This window comes from Mytilus edulis, chromosome 1 (assembly GCF_963676685.1).
Source record: "Mytilus edulis chromosome 1, xbMytEdul2.2, whole genome shotgun sequence".
Lineage (NCBI taxonomy): Eukaryota > Metazoa > Mollusca > Bivalvia > Mytilida > Mytilidae > Mytilus > Mytilus edulis.
The window spans coordinates 120,492,644-120,507,347 of NC_092344.1; positions in this window are offsets into that span (position 1 = coordinate 120,492,644).

The following is a 14,704-nucleotide window of genomic DNA, read 5'->3' on the forward strand; positions in this document are numbered from 1 at the left end:
GTCTTATCATCACACTAGATATATTCCATGTCATTTACTGAGGCTAACGAGATCTAGACAAATTTACCTAAGATATCGACATCGAAATTGCGTGAGGTATCTCTCGTATCTACTTTTGTAAAAATAAATAACTTTCTACAAACATGTGTTCTAGGGAAATATATATATTTTCTTTCCATCTTGTTTTTATTAATCTTCAAAGACTTAAACTATTATATCTCGTTTCCGTATTGTAAATATTTCAAGATAAACTTGAATCGATCATCACTTTGATATTTAATGCTGTTGCAGTAAGGACAATGATGTGAACATTTCAAATGATTGTGGTAAAACGTTTTTATGAAAATCTAAATGAGGGAATAGTTCATAACATATAGTAAGTGTTATGGACTAGGTTTTTACACGTTGGTAAATTAAAATCAGCTCAGAAAGAGATCATATGACCTTTCGAAAAATGTTTACTTTATCGAATTCAAAAATCACGAAGATTTGTCAAAACTATGCATTTTTGAGATTTTGTGAGAGAAATAAATCCCAGTTAATATTTTTATTTTGTACAAACTTGCAGTTAAATAGAATAAAGAATGAAAAAGGTAATATGTCTAAGAGACAAAAACCCGATCGAAGAGCTGAACGCAGCACAAGACCATCGAAAGGTCCTCAACACAGCCAAAAAAAAAAACCTGCGCCAGGAGGCGGGCTTCAGCTAACCTCAAAACAATAATGTTCACTAGTTCACCAAATAATGGACCCAAATTTTAAAACAAAACACACAGAACTAGTGGTTACTAGAGTCTCAATCCTCTACTATACATGTAGTAAAAGCGCAATAAACAAACCCAAACAAACCGTACTGTAGGCATACTTCGTTAAAGGCAAAATAAATTCCATCTATGTAAAGAAATGTGCATGGAAATTTAAAGCTTCCATCAAACTCGCAATAAATTTTCCATTCGAGGAATAATGCCTTCATTTTTGGCTCTTAAATACATAATTATACATGAATGTATCTTTCAATAAGATGATGAAAAACTGTAGAAAAAAAAATGCATATTTTAAACAAATCAACCTAGATGGAATAATTCTTATATGTTGAGCAAAATATAATGTGCAATAGGATATTTTTTCATCAACAGACTTTTCCAAACCGATTCAGTAGATCGTTTGTGAGTAAGTAAGTAAGTAAGTAATTTTTATTGGTTTAAAATCCAAAATTACAGGATCGATACCAAGACAATACAAATTTGTTATACACAAACATACAAACATATATATATATCATACCAATTTCATAAACATTATATGAGGAGGTGGTACCACAAAGTTATTTAGTGCTTAATAAAGCATTTCTAGAAATGTACATGTCGCTTATAAATTTAACAATAATTCCAATTAAATCAGTCTCAACACACGTATACAAAAATTTAAATCTTGCTTCATTAGTCATATTTAAAAAGAGGGAACTATTTCACTAATTTTGGAAAACAGTTGGTCTCTAATTATATTTAGTTTTGTACATTTTAAAGTGAAATGAAATTCATCTTCTACTTCTAAGAGGAACAAAGGACATTTGTGTGAAATGAAACAAATAGAAAGTACTGGTTAGTTTTTACATATTGATATCCCAAAATATCAGCGGCGGCCATTTAGGCAAGTACACTTTTCACAAGAATGAAAATAAAACAAACAGTTGTGTATTTTGCTGAGTGTGAATTCGCATTGCCGTAAGACGTGTCGCGGTATTTTTTTATATCTAGCGTTCATGAATTGAGTTACGAAGTTTTATATGTAATTCTGATCGGATATTGTTTTGTGTCCATTCGTTTGATGTGTTTTATCAGTTGATTTTGCCATTTGATTAGGGACTTTCCGTTTTGCATTTCAGTATTTTTTTTATTTTACTTTTTATCGTTTGTAGTTATTCTTTATTTTATATTTTATATTCGTTTTTGAAAGGAAAGATAACTAATTAAAGCAACTATGTGCACATAATTTATTTGTATTACACAGTTTGATTTGGAAGAAAGGCCGATATAGTTATTTGCACAATTACTAACACAATTCTATATTATTTTCTTGTAAAAAGTTATCAAAGGTACCAGGATTATAATTTAATACGCCAGACGCGCGTTTCGTCTACATTAGACTCATCAGTGACGCTCAGACGCGCCTTTCGTCTACACAACACTCATTAGTGATGCTCAGATAAAAAAAGTTATAAAGCCAAATTGTTATAAATAAACTCATCATAGATACCAGGACTAAATTTTGTATATACGTCAGACGCGCGTTTCGTCTACAAAAGACTCATCAGTGACGCTCGAATCCAAAAAAGTTAAAAGGCCAAATAAAGTACGAATTTGAAGAGCATTGAGGACCAACATTCCTAAAAGTTTTGCCAAATCCAGCTAAGGTAAAAGGAGGGACGAAAGATACCAAAGGGACAGTCAAACTCATATAAAATCTAAAACAAACTGACAACGCCATGGCTAAAAATGAAAAAGACAAACAGACAAACAATAGTACACATGACACAACATAGAAAACTTAAGAATAAACAACACGAACCCCACCAAAAAACTAGAGGTGATCTCAGGTGCTCCGTAAGGGTAAGCAGATCCTGCTCCACATGTGGCACCAGTCGTGTTGCTTATGTGATTTTAACTCCGGTAAATAGTCTAATTCGGTAGGTCACATTCATGAAAGGGAAGGGGATTGTAGTTACGACGTAAGGAACATATCCGATATCATTTATGAAACGGTTATTTCATAACGGTCAACCAACTCGTGATGGCGTCCGTAAAATTTACGAAGGGATGACTTCATCTTCACCATTTGGAACTCTTGGTTTAATAGCTTCCTTGTGAGCAGCAACCCTCTATCAAGAAAATCATGATAGGAAATGCAAGCACGGGAATATCGTACCAATTGGGAGATATATACCCCGTATGCAGGTGCTGCTGGAATGCTGCTACTTAGAAATGGAAAGTTCACAATTGGAAAGCTGAAATCTCTTTTGTCGTAAAGTTTTGTTTTCAGTCGACCCTCATTGTCAATTTCTAGATGTAAGTCAAGATATGAGGCCGACTTAACTGTATCTGTAGTATCCTTTATCTCTAGCTCGATGGGATAGATGCGTTCCACATAGTCACCAAATTTTGAATTATTTAGTGAAAGAACATCATCTATATATCGGAAAGTAGAGTTAAAGGATACTGCTAACTTCTTATCTTTCTTCCTAAGAAGTTCCTGCATGAAGTCAGCCTCATAATAATAAAGAAACAAGTCGGCAAGTAGAGGGGCAAAGTTTGTTCCCATTGGAATGCCTACAGTCTGCTGAAAAACACGTCCTCCGAACGTAACAAATATGTTGTCAATCAAGAAATCAAGCATCTTGATAATATCAGTTTCAGAGAATTTTTTGTTTGAATCAGAGTGATTCTTTACAAACTAGGATTTGTCCCTCCCTAAGACAAGACACTTGTATCTACGTTGGCCATTCTTTTTTATGAAGCAAAGCAATACCAACTCTTTCAATTTGTATTTTAGATTGGAATGTGGAATACTTGTGTAAAGAGTAGAAAAGTCAAATGTTTTAATACTGTTACAAGATGAAAGAGAGTTAGATTGTTTGTACTCTAAAAGATCTTTGGAATTTTTAAGTATCCACATCTGATTCACGCCACCTCTAGAATAGGCAGTTTCACAATAACTTTGAAGCCCGTCTTTGATTGCTGATAAAATAGATGTTAATAATTTAGAAAGAGGTTTCGTGGAGCACTTGGAAGACCCAGCAATATACCGTTGTTTGTAAGGACACTTATGTAGTTTAGGTATCCAATACAGTGATGGAAGATCCAGTTCTTCATCTTTGGTTGGAATGCCAAGCGAACATAAAACAGACCTATAGTTATCCAGGATTTCCTCTTTGGTAAGTGTCGTGAGGGTATATGTTGAGTTTCCAAGTGAATTGTCAATACCTAATTCGTTTATCAAGCAGTTAATGAGTTTTATATACAAAAACGATGTTGTTTGCCTGAGGTAGAAAAGCCTTAGTATTTCAAAAATTCTAAATTTTGTAAACAGTTAAAATACACCAAATAACATAATTAGAAACCTAATTTTGATTTACATCCACTTTTCGAAATTTGCAAGTGTTGTTACTTTTTGTGGCGTTCATATATACGTGTGGCAGACACACAGTTTGTAATTTTATTAAGCTATGTTTGTGTACTGTCCTCAATTAATTTGAGTTATTCGTTTTTATTCTGTGGTTAACATGTCGAAATGTACTATTAATTAATTCATTTATGTATTTCTCTATCTTGGGTGTTCTTACATTTATTTGTACTGTATTCCCGTCATGAAATGTATCATTATAACGGTATATTCAACATTGACATTAAGCGCGATGTTTGGCTAGCCTAAAAAACAGGTTCAACCCACCATTTTTTTTTTAAATGTCCTGTTACCTACTCAGGAATATGGCAGTTATTATCTAATAGCTTGTTTCTATGCATGTTGCATTGTCGTTTGTTTTTTATTGCACTTCCGTGTTCTGTTGTTTCATTGTTTTCTCTCATAGTTGATTTGTTTCCCTCGGTTTTGGTATGTTATCCAGATTTGTTTTCTCAATTGATGTATGACTTTTGAACAGCGGTATACTGCTGTTGCCTTTATTCCCATTTCTTACAGTCAATAATATATTTGTACAACACATAACACAAAGAAAAATAATCTACGCTGATTTTATAGTTCTTAGGAATGAATGCCTGGTATCTCTCTTTATTAAGCTTTAGATGTGCATAAGAAGGGGTTCCACCTATCTCATGTTAGTTTGAACTTAAAGGATCAGTCTCTTAATTGTCTCTTTCATCCTAAAGATGTTACAACAACCAGTAGCATGTTGACATGCAATTGTGACAATTATTTTGATTTTTTCCATTCACTATAAACATGAATCATATGAATTTAGACGACCGAAATGTAATAGAATGTGTTACATAATGTGCTTATATCTGTACTAAATTTATCAGATATGCTGAAAATATCTAAAAGTTTAAAAGTACGTAAACTCTCAAATAAAAAAAGACTTCTTAATTTTGAAACATCAAATTATAAAGAGTATAATTTAAAAGAAGAAATATATGTCAAAAAAGAAGTCTGAGGGTACATAAGCTTATGATTGAAAAAAAAAAGAATATGAGCAACTAGAATTATCAGTTGTATTTATTGTCGAAATGCGCATCTGGTGCAGAAAATTATTACGGTTTATGTTATTATTACCACTGGGTCGATACCTCAGCTGATGGACTGATAGTCCCGGATGGTTTCATTTGTCCAGTAGCAAGTGCTTCGGTACTGGCATACAAATACGGATTTTGTGTTATTAAAATTTGCTGTTACAAAATTCGGAAATTATATAAAACCAAGGAATGTATCTCCCTGATGCAAAACTCTCATCCCTGTGTTGAATTGACTATATTTTTTGTTCTTTTTTTTAATCATAAACTCTTCATCTTTTTAAATATAGGTTTTGAATTTTTTAATATTTAGTTCTCGAACAACAATGAAAAGACATCAATTGTATAAATGCGATCTCTGATGCAGAAATATTTTTATTAACCTTGAAATTATTAGTTTTAATATTTTTGTATACAGTTTTGACTAAAAAAAAATTAAAAAATGACATAATAAGCTTCGTTAATCCGAAACTCTTAGCGAAAATAAGCGTAAAGTATTTAATACAGTCTAGATTATCAAAAGTATACACATTAACATGGTATCTGCTTTATTGTTGCAAATAATGATACAGTTGTTAAACATTTGTTTGAAGTGGTTGAGATTTTGATTTTGCCGTTTGACTACGGACTTTCCGTATTAATTTTTCCTCGGAGTTCGGTATTTTTGTTATTTCACTTTTTAGTACTTTCATGCATTCTGATTAAATATACAAAAGTATTATCAAAAACGAAATTTAAAGCCGTAATAATACCAAAGCGCTTGAACCATGATTTTCATATGTTTATGACTGAAACAGTTTATTTTTACACTAATTTATCAAAAGTTCATTCATAAAAATCTATGTGATCATGCGAAAGAGTAGCATATAAGGTAGAAACATTTTTAGATATTAAATAGCTAAGTTGACTACAGGATAAATAGAATTGAGTTTCAAAGACTTCACTTTGATTTTTTTATACACCAAAAATAATTGACGTCTGTCTCAGTTGTTGTCCATTCGTTTAATGTGTTTTATCATTTGGTTTTGCCATTTGATAAGGGACTTTCCGTTTGAATTTTCCTCGGAGATTAGAATTTTTGTGATTTTACTTTTTGTTAGACTGTTTGAATGATAATATTTAAATGTGTTTGTTTAAAATGTTCATTCATTTTTTTTTTTTGAATTTTTCAAATATTCTTAAGTTTAATTAATTAAAAGCTACCGATCAGGTGTCAATCCATACAAATTTTGCCTTGTGTAAAAAAAAAATATATTTGACCTTAAAATTACAGTAAATTTTCAATAATATTTACTCAAAATCCGTATCATTTGTAATGCTTTAAAAATTTAGGTTAGATACTGCTTTTAAATGCCTGTGACGTAAATCGCTGTTTATGTGATAGTTTACATCAATCACATAATATATGATACATCCAAAGACCTTCTAGCACTGGTATAGACCTGGTTGGAAAAACGAACACGATTTACCTCTAAATGACAGTATTCATTTCAAGTCGTATCTTTTTCAAGCATAATGTAATATCTTACATTTGTTTAAACGAACATGGAATGATCTGTAGAAAATTAAGACACTTGTTAATTAAAATTGAAAAATTTGAAAGATATATTCATTTTGACCAAAAAATAGATATTCCATAACGGTGAACCGCTCTTGATCGCGTCCGTAGAGTTTTCGAAGGGATAATTTCAGCTTCACTACTTTGAACTCTTGGTTTGATAGCGTCCTTGAAAGCAGGCTTGTTCCTGCATTGTTATAAATCACTGTTTACCGTTTGTGTTCACGTTTTCTGTGTGTGTTACATTTTAACGTTGTGTTTCCGTTGTGTCGTTTGTTTTCTCTTATTTTTGAGTGTGAATTTACATTACTATAAGACGTGTCACGGTACTTATCTATCCCAAATTCATGTATTTGGTTTTGATGTTATATTTGTTATTCTCTTAGGATTTTGTCTAATGCTCAGTCCGTTTCTGTGTGTGTTACATTTTAATGTTGTGTCGTTTTTCGCCTCTTATATTTAATGCGTTTCCCTCAGTTTTAGTTTGTTACCCCGATTTTATTTTTTGTTCATGGATTTATGAGTTTTGAACAGCGGTATACTACTGTTGCCTTTATTTAATGGTTCACCACTGTACCAGGTTTGGGAAGGTTTGAGCGCTTTTCTTTATTCTTGAGCCCATGGTTACATGGTTGTCGTTTATTTGAAGAATTGTGCAAATGCTCGAAAAGTTATGAAACAGCCATAACTATAAAACAGACTGGGTCTAGTATAAATTCAATTTATTGTGTACCAGCATAAAGGAATGTAAAAAAAACCATTAAACTATACAGTGTTGTGCACTAAAGTCCACATGCAATAAAAGTAAAATTGTGCACTATAATTAAAAATACACAAATTGTCAGGCTTATTCAATGTTTATCAAAAGTAAAAGACAAAAAGTTAGCAAACCTTATAATAAAGATACAAAATAGAAATTGGAATATTCATTACTTGAATTAAGGGCTCTTAATGGGCAAAATGGCGAAATATACACTCCAAACAATAAGCAATGATTTGTAATTGAAAAAAAAAGACTTGAAATAAAATAAGAAATGTTCAAATAAGAAAACAAAGAAGAATAATCCATACTGATCCGAGAGTTATTAAAAATTGAATTCCTGTTATCGCTCTTTACTCAGCTTTCAGTGTGCATATGAAGGCGTTTTACCTTTCTCAGATCTCGTCCCAAATAAAAAAAAAATTGAACTAAAAAAAAATCTTTGTGCAAAATGTAACTCTTTTATCTTGAAGTTATTAACGACAAATGAGCATGTTGACATGCTGTAGTGACAGTTATTTTGATGGGTTCAATCTACAGATGATTAAGTAGGAATGGTATTAATTATATAAGTTGGAAATGTAATAGTGCTAGGAAACGTTGTAGAATATTTTTTATACTTGATTTGCTTGTTTATCAACTGACTTTAATTAAATATATTTGCTTATAATATTATTACATTTATAAACATTTTCCCCCTTCAGAAACACAAAATCATTTACTAACAGAACATTAAGAGTGAAATATAATTGTAGTGATATAACTTTATTCTGAAATCTTAATCTGAAGCATCTCAAAAATCCTACAACCTGTACCAAAAATAAAAACACTTTTCAAATTTCAAGAGGAAATTAAGACAAATATGCACATGGAAGGAAAACAATAATTGAATATTAAGGACATGTCCACATTTTTTTTTATCTGCTTCGGTGGCAATATAAAAAAACCAATTAATTAAAACTAGTTATTTTAGAAAGATGAGTAAGCTTTGTGTTATAGTTTGTAATAAGTTATAACAATGATGATGGTATTGAAATTTGACGGGTAAGATGGGTGAAAAAATAAAGGCAACAGTAGTATATAGGTGTTCAAAAGTCATTAATCGATTGAGAGAAAACAAATCTTGGTTACAAACAAAAACCGAGGGAAATTGGACGAGATCGGTCCTGCTAATAAACTAGAGGCTCTAAAGAGCCTGTGTCGCTCACCTTGGTCTATGTGAATATTAAACAATGGACACAGATGGATTCATGACAAAATTGTGTTTTGGTGATGGTGATGTGTTTGTAGATCTTACTTTACGAAACATTCTTGCTGCTTACAATTATCTCTATCTATAACAGTACTTTCTGTGGAAAATGTTAAGAATTTTAAGAAAATTGTTAAAATTTGACTATGAAGAGCAATAACTCCTTAGGGGGTCAATTGACTATTTTGGTCATACTGACTTATTTTTAGTTCTTACTTTGCTGTACATTATTGCTGTTTACAGTTTATCTTTATCTATAATAATATTCAAGATAATAACAAAAAAACAGCAAAATTTCCTCAAAATTACCAATTCCGAGGCAGCAACCTAACAACCGATTATCCGATTCATCTGAAAATTCCAGGGCAGGTCATCGTGACCTGATCAACAATTTTACTTCATGTCTGATTTGCTCTTAATGCTTTGGTTTTTGAGTTATAAGCCAAAAACTGCATTTTACCCCTATGTTCTATTTTTAGCCATGGCGGCCATCTTGGTTGGTTTGGCGGTTCACCGGACACATTTTTTAAACTAGATACCCCAATGATGATTATGGCCAAGTTTGGTTAAATTTGGCCCAGTAGTTTCAGAGGAGAAGATTTTTCTAAAAGATTACTAAGATCTACGAAAAATGGTTAAAAATTGACTATAAGGGGTAATAACTCCTAAAGTGGTCAATTGACCATTTTAGTCATGTTGACTTATTTGTAGATCTTACTTTGCTGACATTATTGCTGTTTACAGTTTATCTCTATCTATAATAATATTCAAGATAATAACCAAAAACAGCAAAATTTCCTTAAAATTACCATTTCAGGGGCAGCAACCCAACAACGGAATGTCCGATTCATCTGAAAATTTCAGGGCAGATAGATCTTGACCTTATGAACAATTTTACTGTGTGTCAGATTTGCTCTAAATGCTTTGGTTTTTGAGTTATAAGCCAAAAACAGCATTTTACCCCCATGTTCTATTTTTAGCCATGGCGGCCATCTTGGTTGGTTGGGCGGGGCACCGGACACATTTGTTAAACTAGATACCCCAATGATGATTATGGCCAAGTTTGGTTAAATTTGACCCAGTAGTTTCAGAGGAGAAGATTTTTCTAAAAGATTACTAAGATTTACGAAAAATGGTTAAAAATTGACTATAAAGGGCAATAACTCCTAAAGTGGTCAACTGACCATTTTGATCGTGTTGACTTATTTGTAGATCTTACTTTGCTGAACATTATTGCTGTTTACAGTTTATCTCTATCTATAATAATATTCAAGATAATAATCAAAAACAGCAAAATTTCCTTAAAATTACCATTTCAGGGGCAGCAACCCAACAACGAAATGTCTGATTCATCTGAAAATTTCAGGGCAGATAGATCTTGACCTGTTGAACAATACAACTCCATGTCAGATTTGCTCTTAATACTTTGGTTTTTGAGTTATAAGCCAAAAACTGCATTTTACCCCTATGTTCTATTTTTAGCCATGGCGGCCATCTTGGTTGGTTGGCCGGATCACCGGACACATTTTTTAAATTAGATACCCCAATGATGATTGTGGCCAAGTTTGGTTAAATTTGGCCCAGTAGTTTCAGAGGAGAAGATTTTTGTAAAAGTTAACGCAGGACGACGACGGACGACGACGGACGCCGGACGCCAAGTGATGAGAAAAGCTCACTTGGCCCTTTGGGCCAGGTGAGCTAAAAACAGATCACTGTTTGAAAGGATATGGTTTGTAAAGTGCAAAATATAAATAATTTTATTTTTATAAAGCCTTTCATCAATAGTTACGAGTTTCATACTGAAATGGTATGTAGCTGGATAATCGGCGAAACAATGGTGGTGTATAAGATAAGCATTTGATGCAATGGTTTCTATAGTTAGCTTACATACTCTTCAGTATTGATAAAACAACACCATGACATCGATTCACGACCATCTTTCAAAGGAATTGAACCTCAGACCATCCCACACCACATTCAAGATCATCTCTCCATTACCATCTCGCATTGCAGAGATTAACTGCAGGAGTAACAAAAAAAAATATATATCTTAAAGTTTTTTTGTATATTTGCACTTTCCTATTCTGTTACGTGCGATGTGGAAAATATAAATAAAAACATCGTCACAATGGCTACAATGAAACCTTTTTCTGAAAGTGGAGACTATATCAAAAAGAAATTATAAAGTACAAAAGCTAATTTACATCTGCTGACTTCGATTCAATACAATTGATCTTCTGGCTATAGGCATATAGGACGGAACCTATCAATATGTTTAAGGGAAATAAAAATGAAGGGAAAACTTCACATCATATATTGGAATTGCCTTTTTACTAATAACTTTCCACACTTAAAGCCTAATGATTTATAAAGATAAATCTGTTGATGGGTCAATCTGTATTTTTTTCTAAAAAATATAATGAAGTATTTCTTATTTTCATTTTTTTTTTATTAGATATGAATCTCTTATTTCAAATGGGATTTTAAAATTATGATTTTCTGCTTTAAATAATGAAAATAGAGGGGAAATGTGCAAATTAAATCCTGTTTTTTTTTTTGTTATCGTAAATTTCCTTTCGTCCACTACAGAGCTTTTCCGATAAAAACAATTTAACTGTCACATAAACTATTCAGTCATAGTGTTATATAGCCATAGCTACCATCATAAATGTATATGTATCTAACCAAATCAAATCAAATTGTTATTGGTGTAAAATCCAAATATCGAATAATACAAATGAAAATATTGAAAAACATATAAATTCGAAATCAACAGAAAAACGCTTCGGACGCTAGATATTTATAACGCTTTGTTTTCATTTTTCATTTTTTTTTTACAGAACTTGGTCGATACTTCTGCTGGTGGACTGTCTGTCCCCGAGTGTATCATCAGCTCAGTAGTACAGAACTTGGTCGATACTTCTGCTGGTGGACTGTCTGTCCCCGAGTGTATCATCAGCTCAGTAGTACAGAACTTGGTCGATACTTCTGCTGGTGGACTGTCTGTCCCCGAGTGTATCATCAGCTCAGTAGTACAGAACTTGGTCGATACTTCTGCTGGTGGACTGTCTGTCCCTGAGTGTATCATCAGCTCAGTAGTACAGAACTTGGTCGATACGTCTGCAGGTGGACTGTCTGTCCCCGAGTGTATCATCAGCTCAGTAGTTCAGAACTTGGTCGATACTTCTGCTGGTGGACTGTCTGTCCCCGAGTGTATCATCAGCTCAGTAGTACAGAACTTGGTCGATACTTCTGCTGGTGGACTGTCTGTCCCTGAGTGTATCATCAGCTCAGTAGTACTTTGGTATTGACATGATTTATAACAAACCTTTCTAAACTTTTCTTTAAATACATTTTGAAATGGTTCGAGACCTAGGTTTCGACTCGACTCCCTCGAAAGTTGTATGGGAGGAGAGGTGTCCAAACGATTACTCATTCTTTAAGCATACTCTATTAGACGTCAATAATAGTTTATCCTAAGATATGTATGCGTATTACTTATTGACTGTTACCACATGCAATAGAAAAGTTATTCATTTATTTACTTGTATGATTGTTTTTCCCTTTTTTCTTCACATTTTTTCAATCAAATTATTCATTCCTTCATCATTATCCATTTTCATCTTATGTTTTGTCACGGTTAATACGATACCTACTATCTGTTGGGTCATTGTTGGGAGATAGTAGATATAAAGTTCTATGAGTCTTTGCGTTATTCTAATGTGTTGATTCACCATTGGGAACAGCGCGATAGTAGATGAGTTCTATGAGTCTTTGCGTTATTCTAATGTGTTGATTCATCATTGGGAACAGCGCGATAGTAGATGAGTTCTATGAGTCTTTGCGTTATTCTAATGTGTTGATTCATCATTGGGAACAGCGCATACCCTATATATTTTATTTTGAATCATACGCTTAATGATTGCTAACACAGGAGAAATAACTCCTGTCGTTTATCAGTACATTACCGCCCAATACTTGTTGTCGTTCTTTCTTAGTCTAATTGTATTAATTTGTTTTGAGGTTATATTAGATTCAATTAATTTTTTATCACTGGTGCACTTGGTGAGTTAAGTTAGGACAATCGTGTCCGAATACTACTGCTGATGTCACAAGCTTAGTATATGCAAATGTTTGATAAGCTAATTCTTCAATGGAACAGCATTAACTTCAGCAATGTGCGGGGTCGAAATGATCACAAAAACAAAAACCCAATACAAATATTAAAGAGCTGATTAACCATTAATGCACGATAAGAAAATGATTGAAAACCCTAAAACATAACTCAGATACTGAAGAGCTGATTAGACAAAAAGAAAAACGTTATACCAAATCAGGACTATAAATCAGAGCTTTGTGTGAATAAACTCATCATAGATACCAGGATTAAAATTTCATATTTACGCCTGACGCGTGTTTCGTCTACAAAAGACTCATCAGCGACGGTCGAATAAAAAAAGTTAAAAAGGCCAAATAAAGTACGAAGTTGAAGAGCAGTGAGGACCAAAATTTCCTAAAAGTTTTGCCAAATACAGCTACGGTAGGTAATCTTTTCCTGAGGTAGAAAAGCCTTAGTATTTCAAAAATTCAAAATGTTGTTAACAGTTAATTTATAATAATGAACATATCAATGATAACTCAAGTTAACACAGAAGTGCTGACAACTGAGCTAGTGATACCCTCGGGGAAATAAATCCCCACCAGCAGTGGTATCGACCCAGTGGTTGTAAATAAACTCATCATAGATACCAGGATTAAAATTTCATATTTACGCCTGACGCGCGTTTCGTCTACAAAAGACTCATCAGTGACGATCGATTCAAAACTTGTTAAAAAGGCCAAATAAAGTACGAAGTTGAAGAGCATTGAGGACCAAATATTCCTAAAAGTTTGCTACGGTAATCTATTCCTGAAGTAGAAAAGCCTTAGTATTTCAAAAATTCAAAATGTTGTTAACAGTTAATTTATAATTATGAACATATCAATGATAACTCAAGTCAACACAGAAGTGCTGACTACTGAGCTGGTGGTACCCTCGGGGAAATAAATCTCCACCAGCAGTGGCATTGACCCATTGGTTGTAAATAAACTCATCATAGATACCAGGATTAAAATTTCATATTTACGCCTGACGCGCGTTTCGTCTACAAAAGACTCATCAGTGACGATAGAATCAAAACTTGTTAAAAAGGCCAAATAAAGTTCAAAGTAAAAGAGCATTTGAGGACCAAATATTCCTAAAAGTTTGCTAAGGTAATCTATTCCTGAGGTAGAAAAGCCTTAGTATACCAAAAATTCTAAATTTTGATAACAATTAATTTATATTTATGAACATATCAATGATAACTCAAGTCAACACAGAAGGGAGAATCATTACTAGATTTGAAATGAAATCGTAATTTTATAACAGCAAATTTGAATAAAACATTATCCATATTTTCATGTCAGTTTCAAAGTACCTGCAGGGGTATTGACCCAAAAGTTAGACGCTTTGAGTTTTTGAAATATTTTAGTAATTAATTTTGCATGGTTTTATTTATTCACAATGGCAAAATCTTGGTTCTTAAGAAATTGCCCGAGGGTCACACAAGAAGACTAACAGATACCAAAAAATGTTGAATGAATTCAACAACAAAGCTTGAAACGCAATTATGACGTGACAACATTATAAACCCATATATATATAGAAGGTATATAAAAATATATATTCAATAGCAGATTATTTGAATTTTTCACCAACAAGGTAGGGTTAGTATCTGAACAGTTTCAAAGGACAAAGAAACTGATAATGAACGATTGAAATAAAAGCAGAAAATACATTTAAAAAAATTGTAAAAAGAAAAATCACAAAAATACTGAACTCCGATGAAAATTCAAAAAGGAAAGTCCAGAAT